Source organism: Lactuca saligna, chromosome 9, assembly GCF_052625555.1.
Source record: "Lactuca saligna cultivar CGN05327 chromosome 9, ASM5262555v1, whole genome shotgun sequence".
Taxonomy (NCBI): domain Eukaryota; kingdom Viridiplantae; phylum Streptophyta; class Magnoliopsida; order Asterales; family Asteraceae; genus Lactuca; species Lactuca saligna.
Window position 1 is genome coordinate 123,192,486 of NC_136425.1, and position 15,038 is coordinate 123,207,523.

Sequence of the window (15,038 nt, forward strand, 5' to 3'; positions counted from 1 at the left end):
ACTCCCATGGAGCATCCATGGAGCATCCTATGGGTGGAACCCAACTTGATAGTCCATGGAGCCTTTTAGCCCACTATACAAGATATGGATGATTTACATAATCAACCCATATATTTAATTAGTTGTCTTTTGATCACTTAATTAATTCTAAATTAATTCTTGATCAAACTAATCAAATAATATTATTAATATATTAGAACTTATAATATATTAATAATCTCCAAGTGTTATTTCTCTCATTTAGTCTATCCAATTGCATGGTGCCATGCAACCCAAATGGACCATGCCGGGTCGGGTCAAGTACATACCAGAAATAGTTATGGACTTAGACACCTTATCCAACAGTCTCCCACTTGGATAAGTCTAATAACTATTACTGCAAGTTGACTTCAGGAACCGATCGGCAATCGTAGCTCTTTTCAAGGTTTCTCGAAACTGAGAAAATGATGGTACGCCATTTAAGATAACTGATCATATAATCCTCTGTTCTAGATATCAGTCGGACAAATACATGGAACAAAGTCTTACTTATTGTCCAACAATTTGTTTCCCGATTTCCGATTTGTTTGACAAAGAACTTCATTGAACACATCAATTTAGTTCTGACCGGGCCCGGTACCTAAGTCAAAACAAAATCATCGAGGGGCCCAGATATCAGCTTCTAATCCAAGAAGGAACAGATAAACTTCGACTTATATGTTTGTTCTACTACTCATTGAATTACACACAAGAGCACGATTTTATAACATCGAGTTACCAATGCGTTTTTCGTACAATCAATGCATAACCAACTTGTAAGTAACAAATCATACCTCTAGGTTTAAAGACTTATATGATATTACCGTCTCACGATCACTCGAGATAGAATTCCATGAAGTGATTCCAGTGAGCGTGGGTTGAGTCCAATGCTCAGAACTTATGAGCACTCATGATTGTTGTAGCCTTGTCCCAGACCTCTACAAACAAACATGACAGTCTTGATTCATACCTACTTCCAACATATGACCGACTGTGGAGGTTTGAATAATATGTTATACCAAACAAAATTATTCTGGAAGTCAAAACATGCAAAAGAAATATAGTAAACGATCGACAAGAGATAGCAACACTTTACTCATAAATAAAACACTTTTATTCATCATCAAATGTCAATTACACTTTACAAATTTCGAGGTTATCTAACTACTAAATCTAATATCATCCTTCAGCCCTATGCTCCGAGCATGCTGGAGATGCTTAACCCGAGTCAGTCCCTTGGTGAGGGGATCTGCCGGATTCTCATCTGATGATACCCTCTTTGCCACGAGGAGTCCTTCTTCGATCCGATGTCTGGTGAAATGGTATTTTCTGTCGATGTGTCTGGATCTCCCGTGATCCCTTGGTTCCTTGGCTAAGGCAACAGCACTTTCACTATCACAGAAAATTTCCATTGGCTCTTTAATAGCTGGTACAACTCCAAGGTCTCCAATGAAGTTCCTCACCCATAACGCCTCCTTTGCCGCTTTGCTAGCTGCAATATACTCTGATTCACAAGTAGAATCTGGCACTGTCTCTTGCTTGGAACTCTTCCAAGAAATTGCTCCTCCATTTAGAGTAAAGACCCAGCCCGACTGAGAGCGGAAGTTATCCCTATCAGTCTGGAAGCTAGCATCACTATACCCTACAACTCTCAAGTCATCACTCCCACCGAGGGTAAGGACCCAGTCCTTAGTCCTTCGTAGGTACTTGAGAATATTCTTTACCGCAGTCCAGTGTGCCTTGCCAGGGTTCCCCTGAAACCTGCTAACCATGCTCAAGGAAAAGGCTACATCAGGTCGAGTACACGTCATAGCATACATGATCGAACCTACAGCCGAAGCATAAGGTACTCAACTCATTTCTGCTATCTCAGCCTCAGTGCTAGGGCTTTGTGTCTTACTCAACTTGGCGCTACTCTGGATGGGCAACTCTCCTTTCTTGGAGTCTTGCATTCTGAATCTCTTCAGAACCTTCTCCAAGTAGGTACTTTGACTAAGTCCAATTAGTCTTTTACTTCGATCTCTCAAGATCCTTATCCCCAAAATATAGGCAGCTTCACCAAGGTCCTTCATAGCGAAACACTTTCCAAGCCAGGACTTTACTTCCTGCAGGGTTGGAATGTCATTTCCTATGAGTAGTATGTCATCCACATACAATACCAAAAAGCTAACTATACTCCCACTAGCCTTGACATATACACAAGATTCATCTTCACTCCTAGAAAAGCAAAATTCCTTGACCTTTTCATCAAAGCAAAGATTCCATCTGCGAGGTGCTTACTTTAATCCATAAATGGATTTCTCAAGCTTACACACTATATTAGGGTACTTGTTGCTGACAAAACCCTCTGGCTGACTCATGTAAACATCTTTTGCCAACTTCCCATTAAGGAAAGCGGTTTTGACATCCATTTGCCAAATTTCATAATCATGAAATGCGGCTATGGCTAACAGAACGCGAATAGACTTAATCTTGGCTACCGGAGAAAAGGTCTCATCATAATCCACTCCAGGAATTTGAGAGAAGCCCTTTGCAACCAGTCTAGCCTTATAAGTGTGTACTTTACCATCCATGTCGGTCTTCTTCTTGAAGACCCATTTGCACCCTATAGTCTTTCGACCTGGTACATTCTCAACCAAGTTCCAAACTTGATTGTCATACATGGATTGTATCTCGTTATCCATAGCCTCTTTCTATTTAGCAGACTCGGGGCCTGCCATGGCTTCCTCGTAGCTGTTAGGGTCATCTTGACTTACTAGTGTCTCATCACTAATAAGTGTCTCACGTTCTGCAGTAATATGGAATCCATAGTAATGCTCAGGTGCACTCCTAACTCTCGTGGAACGCCTCAGAGGTACAGATTCGTCAATTGGCTCAACAGGAGTTTCCTCCTCAAGTTGAGGGCTAGAGTTTGAAGTTCCTTCACCACTTGACTCTTGAATTTCTTCAAGATCAACTTGCCTCCCACTGTCTCCTTGGCTTATAAACTCTCTTTCTCGAAAGACTCCTCTTCTTGCTACAAAGACCACATTGTCACTAGGTCTGTAGAAGAGGTAACCAAAGGATTGATGTGGGTAGCCGATGAAAATACACCTCTCGCTTCGGGGTTCGAGCTTATCATGAGTCTCGCGTCTCACGAAAGCCTCGCATCCCCAAATCTTGATGTGGTCTAGTTTAGGTACTTTACCAGTCCACATCTCGTGAGGAGTTTTGGCAACTTTCTTTGTAGGGACTAGATTAAGGATATGGGCGGCAGTCTCTAAGGCATACCCCCAGAATGAGATTGGTAGCGAAGCTCGACTCATCATGGAACGAACCATGTCCAACAAGGTTCGATTACACCTCTCAGCCACACCATTCAACTGCGGTGTCCTAGGAGGTGTCAATTGTGAGACAATCCCACATTCCTTTAGATAGTCGAGGAACTCTGAACTAAGATACTCACCACCCCGATCGGATCGAAGCATCTTAATGTTCCTGCCCAATTGATTCTCGACTTCCTGTTTAAATTCCTTAAACTTCTCGAAAGTCTCTGACTTATGCTTGATTAAGTAGACATATCCATATCTACTGTAGTCATCAATAAAAGTCAAATAATAACGATTAGCATCCCTTGTGGCATGTTTGAATGGTCCACACACATCCATGTGTATAAGGTCCAACAAACCTTCACCCCTTTCACACGAGCCTATGAAGGGTGACTTTGTCATTTTTCCAAGTAAGCATGATTCGCAACTATCATTTGACTTTAGGTCAAACGACTCCAAGACTCCATCCTTTTGGAGTTGGCCTATCCGTTTCTTGCTTATATGTCCAAGACGACAATGCCATAATGATGCTTTATCCAAGTTATTATTATTAGTAGAATCAATACACAAAACATTATTTCCTAAGTTATCTACAATAGATACAGCTTCATACACACCATCACAAGGTAATGCTTTAAAATAAAGAACATTATTAAAGAAAGCATTAATCGAACCAACTTCATTATCAAACGAAAAGGTGAAACCTTGTTTGTACAATGCATGAAAGGAAATAATATTTCTTGCCATTTCTAGCGAATAACAACATTTATTCAAATCTAAATTTAACCCACTACTTAGCGATAAAGTATAAACTCCAATCTTGGTGATAGGTGTAACTTTCCTATTCCCCATGATTAAGTTTATTCTTCCTTGCTCCACATTCTCACTTCTTCCTAGTCCCTGCAAGTCACAACAAATATGAATACCGCAACCGGTATCAAGGACCCAAGATTTCGAATGGGGTGAGTTATTAGAAATGATAGTGTAAATACCTGCATGGTTGGGTTTGACTTTCCCATCCTTCACATCCTGCTGGTACTTTGGGCAGTTCCGCTTCCAATGAGCTTTTTCATGGCAATAGAAGAATTCAGCCTCTTTTGGGTCAGAAGAAGGAGTAATGAAACCTTTCTTGGTTCCACTTGAAGAAGAGCCATCAAGGGTCCGAGCCTTGGTACCCTTCGAAGATCTCTTTCTCTTCCTCCCTCGACTTTGCCCGATTGCCAAGACCGGAGTTGAGTCTGGAGTAGGAGTGATAGCAACCGACTTCCCCTTAAGACCTGTTTCTGCGGTCTTGAGAAGTCCCTGAAGTTTGCTGAGGGTGACCTCTTCCTTGTTCATGTGATATGTCATGCGGAATTGATCATAGCACGATGGTAAGGAGTGCAAAATGATATCTATTGCAAGCTCCTCAGGGAAGTTCACATTGAGCTTCAGCAAACGATCCTCATACCTTTACATTTTCTGCATGTGGCTCGTGACGGACTCTCCGTCCTTCATCATGGTTGTTATCATGGAGCAGATGACTTCGTACCTCTCTTGTCGTGCACTTTGATGGTATCTTTCCATCAAATCTTGGTGCATTTCATAAGGGTAGAAATCTTCATAAGACTTTTGGAGTTCAGCTGTCATGGTGGCCAACATGATGCAAGCCACCTTGGTTGCATCTCTTTCATGAGTATGAAAGTCAGCGATCTCCTGGGGAGTTGCAGTGGACTCGTCAATTTCCTTAAGCTCCTTGTCAAGGACATATTCTTTGTCCTCGTAGCGGGTAATCATCCTGATGTTTCTGATCCATTTGTTGAAGTTGGATCCATCAAAGGTGACTTTCCCACACAAACTCATAAGAGTAAAGGAGCCATTAGGATTTGAGCCAGAAGCATTATTTGAAGACATCTGAAAAGGAAGGACAAGTTTAGTATAGATTTAAGAGAGTCCTTAATAAAACACCCAAATGTAATATTAAGGCTAGGATCCAATCACAATATAATATAACTTAGAAGAGGTATGCCGTAATCTAAGCTATACCATATTTGAAAGGTAGGTGAATGACGATTCACCAATTTCCACCACGAAAACCGAAATATTAGATATTTAGTTTTTATTGGTTTTAGAAATTCCTAGATTCTTTGAGATCCAATGAACTTTTCAAAGGCATGTTTCAATCTCGGGAGTGCCCTCCAGGTTTTGTGACTGGGATGCCGAGGATCACAAAACGAGGTGTGAAGTAACCATGCAAATCACTTGGTACCCTTAAAGTTTATCACTCAATCGATGTGCCGGTAAACCACACACACTCCACCGATACTATAATAAACCGTAATTCACCCTTTACCTACCTTGTTAAGTCCAAGTTAGTGTGCCGGTTAACCACACACGCTCCACCAACGACTTAGACAAAGTGTAAAGTGTAATTTCATGGATTAGCACCTTATTCACATTTTCCTAAAGTAACTAAGATTGGGAATTTAATAAACATTTAGTTACTTTATTATATTCATCATACTTTGAATGAGAATTTATAAGTCCTTGTCTTACCCGTTCGGCTAACGACCCTCCACCAGTCAAGCAAGCGGTGGGTGAGAATATACACCCATTAAGTCACCATTTTATAGGCAACAACCTTATACCCACCTTATAGATCGGCTTCGTGAATGAGGCGTACTAGCGGTAAGACGACTTTATTCTTATACATACATATATATATATATATATATATATATATATATATATATATATATATAATTATTAAATCATCATAATATAAGTATAAGGGTTGAATTTTAACTTTTAAAATTCTAGGGGTTGGAACTTAAAGTTTTAACTTAACTTTACTTGTTCCAAAACTTGAGGGCAAGTTTTGTAACTTTCAAAACTTTTCATTTCTTGTAACTTATGAGTTTAATAGAGTAATAAAATGAAGACTCTTCATTTTTCTAACTCTTGTGTTCTTTTAATGGTTTTAACTCAAGTGTGACTCTTGGTTTTCCATAACTTAAGGATAAGTTATGGACTCCATTAAAACACATTATGATCAAGAATTAATCTACCAAATAGGTTACAAATAATTCCTATGATCATCTAAAACATCATAAGAACAAGAACATGAATATGAACACAATAAAAAATTACATTTAAAACTTTGTAATTTTGATAACTAGTTGTTGTAAATGAATTAGCAAAGACATTACACCACCAAAAACAAGTTTCAATTACCAAAACAGTTTAGGGTAATGTTTCTAATTCATTTCCAGCAACTGAATCAAAATTCTGCACTCAGTCGACCCTACTCGCCGAGTGCATAAACTGACTTGCCGAGTTGGTTGAAGATACTCATGAACTCGACGAGTCCCCCTTATAGACTCGACGAGTCCATTCGCAGACAGCAAGATTTCCGATTCTGTTTTCAACTTTTAAGCACAAATAAGAGCAAACAAGCCTAGGCTCTGATACCACTGATGGGTTTTGAGCATTCTAACACTTCCTAAGTGTACATGCAACCCTAATAACCTTGGATCTATGTTTGTCTAATTGTCATGCAAAGTTGAATTCCAAGGTTATATTCCTATCTAGCATACATGGGGAACAATTTTAACATAAAGTGTAGATAGAAGAACTTACCTTGTTGTTGTTTGTGTTCCTTGAAACCTTGTGAGCCTAGCACCCCAAGTGTGATGCCTCAAATGCTTCACACAACACCAAATGCTCTTGGAAGAACTTATGAGAGAATACTCACTTCTCAAAATCGGCCAAGCCCTCTTGATTCTTAGTGTAACTGATTTTGGGTGGAGAACATGTTACTTATATAGTGTTGACACATCTAGGCTTAAACCCTAATGTGTCATGACTCTTCATTTCCATGACCCATGGGTTTGTAACTCCCATGGAGCATCCATGGAGCATCCTATGGGTGGAACCCAACTTGATAGTCCATGGAGCCTTTTAGCCCACTATACAAGATATGGATGATTTACATAATCAACCCATATATTTAATTAGTTGTCTTTTGATCACTTAATTAATTCTAAATTAATTCTTGATCAAACTAATCAAATAATATTATTAATATATTAGAACTTATAATATATTAATAATCTCCAAGTGTTATTTCTCTCATTTAGTCTATCCAATTGCATGGTGCCATGCAACCCAAATGGACCATGCCGGGTCGGGTCAAGTACATACCAGAAATAGTTATGGACTTAGACACCTTATCCAACAGTATCCTGCGATGTCCGAGCCTACCATCGAAAGGTTCCACAATTCTTGTTCAAACTTCTGAATCTCGTCTCTTGGGCAGCATTCCCGAAGGAGCATTCACTTCAAGTTTTCCCAACCCATGGAGTTCGCCACCACCAGGGTTAGTGTCTTGACGTGGCCGGTCCACCATGTCAAGGCGCGTTTAGAGAATGCACAGTCAGCAAATTTTACTTTGCTTTCTTCAGGGCATGCGTAAATTTCAAATACGGCTTTCGTTTTCGCTATCCATTAGGACAGAGCCAATACTCCCCCAGTCCCATAAAAGGGAATAGGTTTTCCATTGGTGAAGTCTTTGTAAGTGCAGACTCTAGAACGGCCTTGGCTTGGGCCATTTGTAAAGCTATTTATTCCTCCTCCTGACCCATTGTTGCTCATTTGAGCCATCGTCGCGGTTACAGCGGCTGTTACAGCAGTTTGGAACATAGCTGCATCCATAGTTGGAGGGGGTGGTGGAGGTGGTGCTGGAGTTGAGTTTCTGCGTGTTGATCTACGAGGAGGCATGTTCTGGTAGAGAAAATAAGAACGAATACTATAAGTTTCTAATGTTTTGAGAATCGTGTAGTTGAGGGTTAGTCGTATCTTGTAATTTGTTTTGACTTTAGTTTTTGGTTTCAAATTAAATACAACAATTTAGTTAATTTCAGAGGTTTCGAGAGGTATATAAAGAAGTACTGCATATTTATATATATGTCACACCTAAGGTGTGTTACATTATGCTTCTAGTTTTTAGGAAAATTTAACCTATCTAGGGGTCTCCGTTTACAGATACAAAAGAAAATAAGAAAAAAAAAACTCTATCCGAGGTCCTAGTCTATATCAAAATTGTTGGAGCTTGAACAAACTCTATTTGTGGCGTTTGGAGCTGGATTCGGCATCTGACCGTTTGACTCCCATCAGTCGCCTCTCGAAATCTGCTTGTTGTTCTTTCATCTCTCTTATTTCGTCTAGAGCTGTTATCATTTGGTTCTGAAGTGTCCCCGTGTAGATTTGGGTATTCTCATGTAGTCCTTCCAAACGGCGGATGTCAGCAACGTTACCTTGGGTAGCAGCATTGATCTCGCAAACTCTGGCTGCTTGTTGGTCTGCCTGGTAGTTCTGGTTAGCTATAGCGTTCACGACAACAGGAAGTGCTCGATCAGCCGAGCCTCCCCCACTGACGTTGTAAAAATCCCGACACATGCCGAATGGAGGGCGTACACCTTGCTGACGGCTCCAGTAGTAGAGGTGGCTTCCCCAGATGGGAATGGGTCCTGGTTGATATGGTCTGATTACGGGAGGATGGGGGATGGGAGGGTCGATTACTTCCGGTTCGGAGTCTGTTCCGCTAGAAATTTCCACGATCTCTTCGTCGACTTCGTATTCTTCTCCGACTTCGAATTCAAATTCTTCTTCGACTCCCTCCTCGAACTCTTCTTCGACCTCTTCTTCGATTTCCTCTGGGTCTTCCTCCGGGTCTTCTTCTATCCAGCCGCCGTTACCTTGATTTAGGTAGTAGGGGTCTCCCGGTAAAGGAAATCTGGCCATTTGTCTGTACTGGGATAGAGGTATGAGATTTTTATAAGAAAAGAAATTTCTATTTAACGACTTCCTAAGCCTATTTATATCTTTACTGAGCGCAATATTTTATCGTTCAATTATTTTTAACAATAGACTTATAGTATTTTAATTTAGCGAATCTAGATTTTATAAGTTTTTGGCTTGTTGACTACTACGACCATTCCTCGACGTACATTGGTCAAATCCAGGATAAATATAGTTGATCGGGCTATATTTATTCTCGATTTGATTACATACCTCAAGGCCCAATCGTGGTATCGGAACTTGCCGTACTACTTTTTAGAAAAACTTGTCATGATACGAGGCTGATACGTGCGGGTGAAAATGTATATATTTAAAGAAAATATATTTCTATGAAAATGTTTTTATCAGAGGGTTTTTGGTTCCCGTTGTATTTATAGTTTGTATATCTTATGTGGTTTGATATACTTAGTTCACTATAAACAATGCTCTGATACCAATCTGTCACACCCCTAAACCAGAATGGCGGAAACATTCGGGGGTGGATGACTTCACGTAGTATCACAACAATTGAATATTGTAAAGAAAGTAACACAACCATCATATATATAAATTGAAAAACGTATTTTGTTGTGTTATACATGTTATCAAAAGAATATTAAAATATGATGATAAATGTTCAATAATAAAAACATCCTTTGTGTTCCTTCTCCCAAAAGCTGGTAGTTACCTGTATCACTGATTCCCTGAGAAATACAAGTGGTTTTGAAAAGTGTCAACAATTAAGTTGGTGAGTTCATGAGTGTTTCGAGTTGAAAAGTATATCCTTTTTGGTAGTAAATTGGTAAACGAGGTTTTTAGAAAGTCCAATATTTTCTTGTAAGACGATTCAAAAGTTTCCAAAATTGGAATGTGTTAGTATCTTTTATACTCAATTGATAAAAACAACTTTGTATGAAAAATATTGTAGAAAACTGCAATGCACATATGAATCTCGTAAATCAATCTTGTTTTATACTTTTTATGTGAGTTTTATAACCATACTATTGACACTGACGGCCTGTAACAACATTCTTCAGGTGTTGCAGTGTTATGACATTTGTCACCCCAGACCTGCCGGTCTAACTATAGCTAGTAGTTTAGGTGCGGGATTGTCAATCCCGTATAGATCTATACACAAGTATCATGCTCTCCCTCCAAGAGATTATGGTATATAATACAGGACTTGAAATGCATACAAAAATGTACGTTGAAGTTTGAATATCTCACATTGCCTAGTATAAGTAGATTTATAATGAAATGACCTTACTTCTTTTGAAAGTGTTTCGTTTTTCAAGATGTATATGTAAAATGTAGGACTGGCTTGTTAACTATACCCATTATAGTTTTTCAGATAGTATTTTCCATTTAGTAGAAATAACTTAGTGACATAATCGCTCTTGTATACATAAGATGTTTGTATCGATATTCGATGATAGAAATTTCATTTATGTTTATAAGACGATACTTTAACGTGTAATGTACTTTAATCCCCCCCCTAAAACATGAAAAAGAATTGAAAAGTAGGGGTATGAACTCACTTGTTAAGTTTCAAGAGAGGGACTAGAGTTAAGTAGAACTTCGATCGCGGATAGTTGCGTCGTCGGGCTCTTCGGGGATCTCTGCAACGTAAATGACTGAGGGATTGTGATTTGTGTGCAAAAACTCGAGCTTATGCCTTCTATTTATAGGGCTGGAAACCCTCGTACGCGGCGCGTACCTCCGACGTACGCGGGGCGTAGTCAGTACACAGGGCGTACTTCGGTTACGCGGGGCATAACAATGCGTCATGGCTTACGACTCCTGGCTAGCTAAGCATAGCTTGGGCGGGCCGATGGGACTCGACTCTGGATCTAGTACGCGGGGCGTACTCCCAAAGAACGCGGGGCGTAATCCGCCCTGTCCTCTTCTAAATTCCGTAACTTTCGCGTACGAGCTCCGTTTTTCGTGTTCTTTATATCTACGTGTACGTGAGATTATGCTCTACAACTTTCATTTAGACTCCGTCGGCTAGTTTTGTCTTTATTTTTAATGATATATTTTTAATAGGCCGGGCCTCCTAAAGTTCATTTAAAAACTCATAAGTTCTTTATTCGACGTCGGTTTTTGTTTGTCTTCTCATCCATTTGTTCCTATTGCGGAGATCTTCAACTCTCATTTGGATTGCGTTAGCTAATTTACACTCGATCTTAAATTCGAGTTTTTAGCCCTCTACTACTGTTACGAAACTTCGAAAATTCGTAACTTCTTCATACGAGGTCCAATTTGGGCGATCTTTTTATGCACGCTCACCTTTTAACGAGATCTACGATTTATGTTTACATACTTAAGGCTAAAATGCACATTATTGAGATTTTACTTTTTTCGTCAAATAATGTTTTAACGGCATGTCGTAAATATACGAGTGGTTATAATTTCTTCAATATAACCCGGTTTTGAGCGTTCTTTATGTTTTCGGAAACCTTGACACGTTAATTAGTATTTGATGCATCCCAACTTAGATATTTGAATACTTTATTTTCAAGGTTAATTTAGTTGTATTTGACTTTTGAGCGTTACAATGCTTTTGGAAAATATAGGGTTGTCACATGATCCGATTCTCAACTATTCGGTGAGGCGAAGACTTCCAGAGAAGCTCGCTCCTACTCTTTCCCTTCTAAGCCGTATTGAAGGCATTCCTGAGCAGGAGGACCATCCGAAACAAGGGGGAGAAATGAAGAAGTCCACACCTCAACAGAAACCCCCTCCAAGTTCTCTACCTCAATCAATTCCACTTTCATCACTTGTCCCTCCAAAAGCACCCAAACCAACATCTGGTCCTTCATCAGGTTTGAGTGCTCACGCCAAAGCCAAACAAATAGCTGACGACAGTGATGAGAGTGATGATCAGGAGCCAATTGTCAGCTTGGTCTGGAAGCAGACCAGAGAGAGAGAGCTGGATGAAAATGCTCAAATAATCGAGGAAGCCGAGGCCAAGGAGAGGAAGATGAAGGAGGCTCATGATCTCCTTGAAAGAAAGAAAACTCTGTTTCCTCCTTGGACCCTCGAGGTGCTCATCAAAGAAGCCATTGAGTCCCCTTGCACTCTTTGGCTAGAACCGATCATCTCACTAGACCGTGTCAACTCAATCGATTCCCAGTTCGACATGCCCCTGACCCGAAAGGCCTTCATCTTCCATGCGTTCGCTCATATAGCTGAAGTTCCCCATCCTCACCCGAAGGTGGATAGGGAGCTTATAGACTATTACCTAAGGACTTCTCAACCTCAGTACCAAACTTGGAGCGCACAGAAGATAACCAACGTTCGGGTACTCAAGCCTGTTCGTGAATGTAACTTTGTTAATATCAGATTCAAGGTCTTGAGGGGATCTGAAAAATCTGAGCACTCTATCTCTCTGGCTGATCTTCCCAACCTCAACCCTCACGATTGGATCGTTCTGCACAACATTCTGCTTGTCAATGAAGCTGAATATGGTCCGGTCATAGACCATTTCAAGAGAATGTTAGTTTGCTATATTTTGGAGGTGGCTAAGCTTGATCAAGAGATTGCTAATATCCTGAGGAAGAAGCCCATCATCACTCCAGTGGGTTCTGCTAGCGACATAAACCGAATGAAGATGGGAAAGATTGACCCGAAATAGAACTCAGTCATGTTCACTAGAGAAGAAGGCTAGAAATGCCTGTTTGCTTTGGCTGACAAACATCTTTACACGACTACTTGTCTAGAGCATGTTCTGGGTATAATCAATTGTTGCAAGCAGAAGACGGATAGTGACAAAAAGTACTTCAATGATATGATAAACTGGTACATTCACTTCCGTCAAACACTTCTTGCCATCATCCCATGCCTGTTCAAGACAGTCAAGAAAGCCAGTGCTGCGGGGGCAAGCAAGCTGGAGTGAAATCTCGCCTCAATTGACACAAAGGGGGAGATTGTTGGGTTATTGGTGTTGCGTCTTGGGCTCGCTTCGTAGTCCATTCTTTGTGCGGTATGGGCCTGTCCATCCGTATCTCATTTTCTAGGGTGCCAATGGCCCCTGACCCAGTCAGACAGTATGCAGGAAAACTACCAAACTGCAATATGTGCAGCTTCCATCACCTAGGTAGTTGTCGTCTGTTACACTGCAAGACCTGCAACAAGAACGGAGACACTACCTGCTTCTGCATGACTGGGATCCGACACATTACTTCAACCACCAATGTTACAATTTATCGGATCTGCCATCTATGTAGCGTAATGGGAGACTTTAAGAGGGACTGCCCAACAAGGAAGAATGATAGTGGAACAGGAGGAGTTTGACCTCAGAATGGAAAAAGGTAATGAAGGACCCGACTATAATAGGGGTTCACTTCCAATCTTCAGTACTAAGTATGCTGTTAAACATGTTTAAAACTAGTGTAACTTGAGTTTTATCTTTTGCGAGATCCCGTCAATAAAGGGGATCCTCGTGCTGCATATACTTTCCTTTTGTAGTACACATTGTTCGCAACAGTATTCCTGTAGTTACTCTAAAGTACTGTAACCCTATTAAATGTTGCACTGTTGTGTTTTGTCTATAACGCCTTTATGTTCAAATCGGATATCTATTACTTCTAAGTAAGTCCAACATTATCATACAACTAGAGTCAATTCGATCTTCACAATAATAGTTTCGTACGTACGTCTCCTTCTCCAAAAACGTCTTTCTAGCGAAGCCGTCATTCCAGAACTCTGAAGTACTCATGCATAGAGTACCTTATGTTTTGTAACCTTTCCGAAGAAACCTCAGCAAACCTCCCCGAAGTACCACTTGTACAGTATGTCAAGCTCAATTCAAAGACCCATACGGTTGATCTATCGATGAAGAATGTATACATAGGGGTGGTATATAATCAAGGTTCTACAGGTTTAGAATTGATGATTCCACTTTAACTTCTTTTCCTCATTGGGATGTGGGCTTAAAGAAGAATCATTTATTCGACTACCTTTTCAATCTTAATTATATACGACTCATATAGCCGAAACTTTGATTGATGAACCAGGTATGAGTTCTATTATGAACTTCAGGACAGAGACAACCCAAGACTGCAAGTGATCGTGATTCCGTGAGAATAAACTTAGAAATATCTATCCTTTTTCTTAATTCGGGAGTAATCATACATTCTTTTAGATCTTCATGACATCTAATCGACCACAAGGTTTTGACTTCATAATCAGTATGAATTGGTTGTGTTCTTATACAAGGGGAAAGGTCACTGCCTATACCTCAAGACAGCTTAAGACACAGGAAGTTAACTATACAACACATGATCTTGAGCCAGGAGCAGCGATAATTGCTCTGAGGATCTGGAGACACTACTTGCAGGGTACAAGGTGTAATAATTTCACAGTCCACAAAACATTCAACATACATTCGACGAAGAAGAGTTATTACACCAGTAAGGCAAACGAAAGAAACAAATCCGTTCCCCAATAGTGAAAGGTTCGCTGGAAGGTCATGCTAGGATCCGAAGTCACTTGGGAACGCAAAGATCAAATAAAACTTCTATTTGTAGCATGGTATCAATTCTGCTTAAACTCTAATTACGGGACGAAATTCCCTCTGACGGGGGGATGATGTGACAACCTGATATTTCGAGATAATGAAATGTAACACCAGTCAAATATAGGTAAAAATTTAACTTTCCTAAAATCTTATTTGGGTTAAATAAAGTGGTAGGAATCGTATCAAGGTTTTCGTGCGTATAAAGAACACTAAAATCCGAGTTATAACGAAGAAGTTATGACCAATCTAAGATTCGCAGCAAAAATCGGCAACACTGATAGACGTAAAACGCGAAGATTCAATACAATAATTTTCCGCCTTAGGTATCTAAATGAAAGTTTTAGATATCCCAAAACCATAAACATACATAAAAG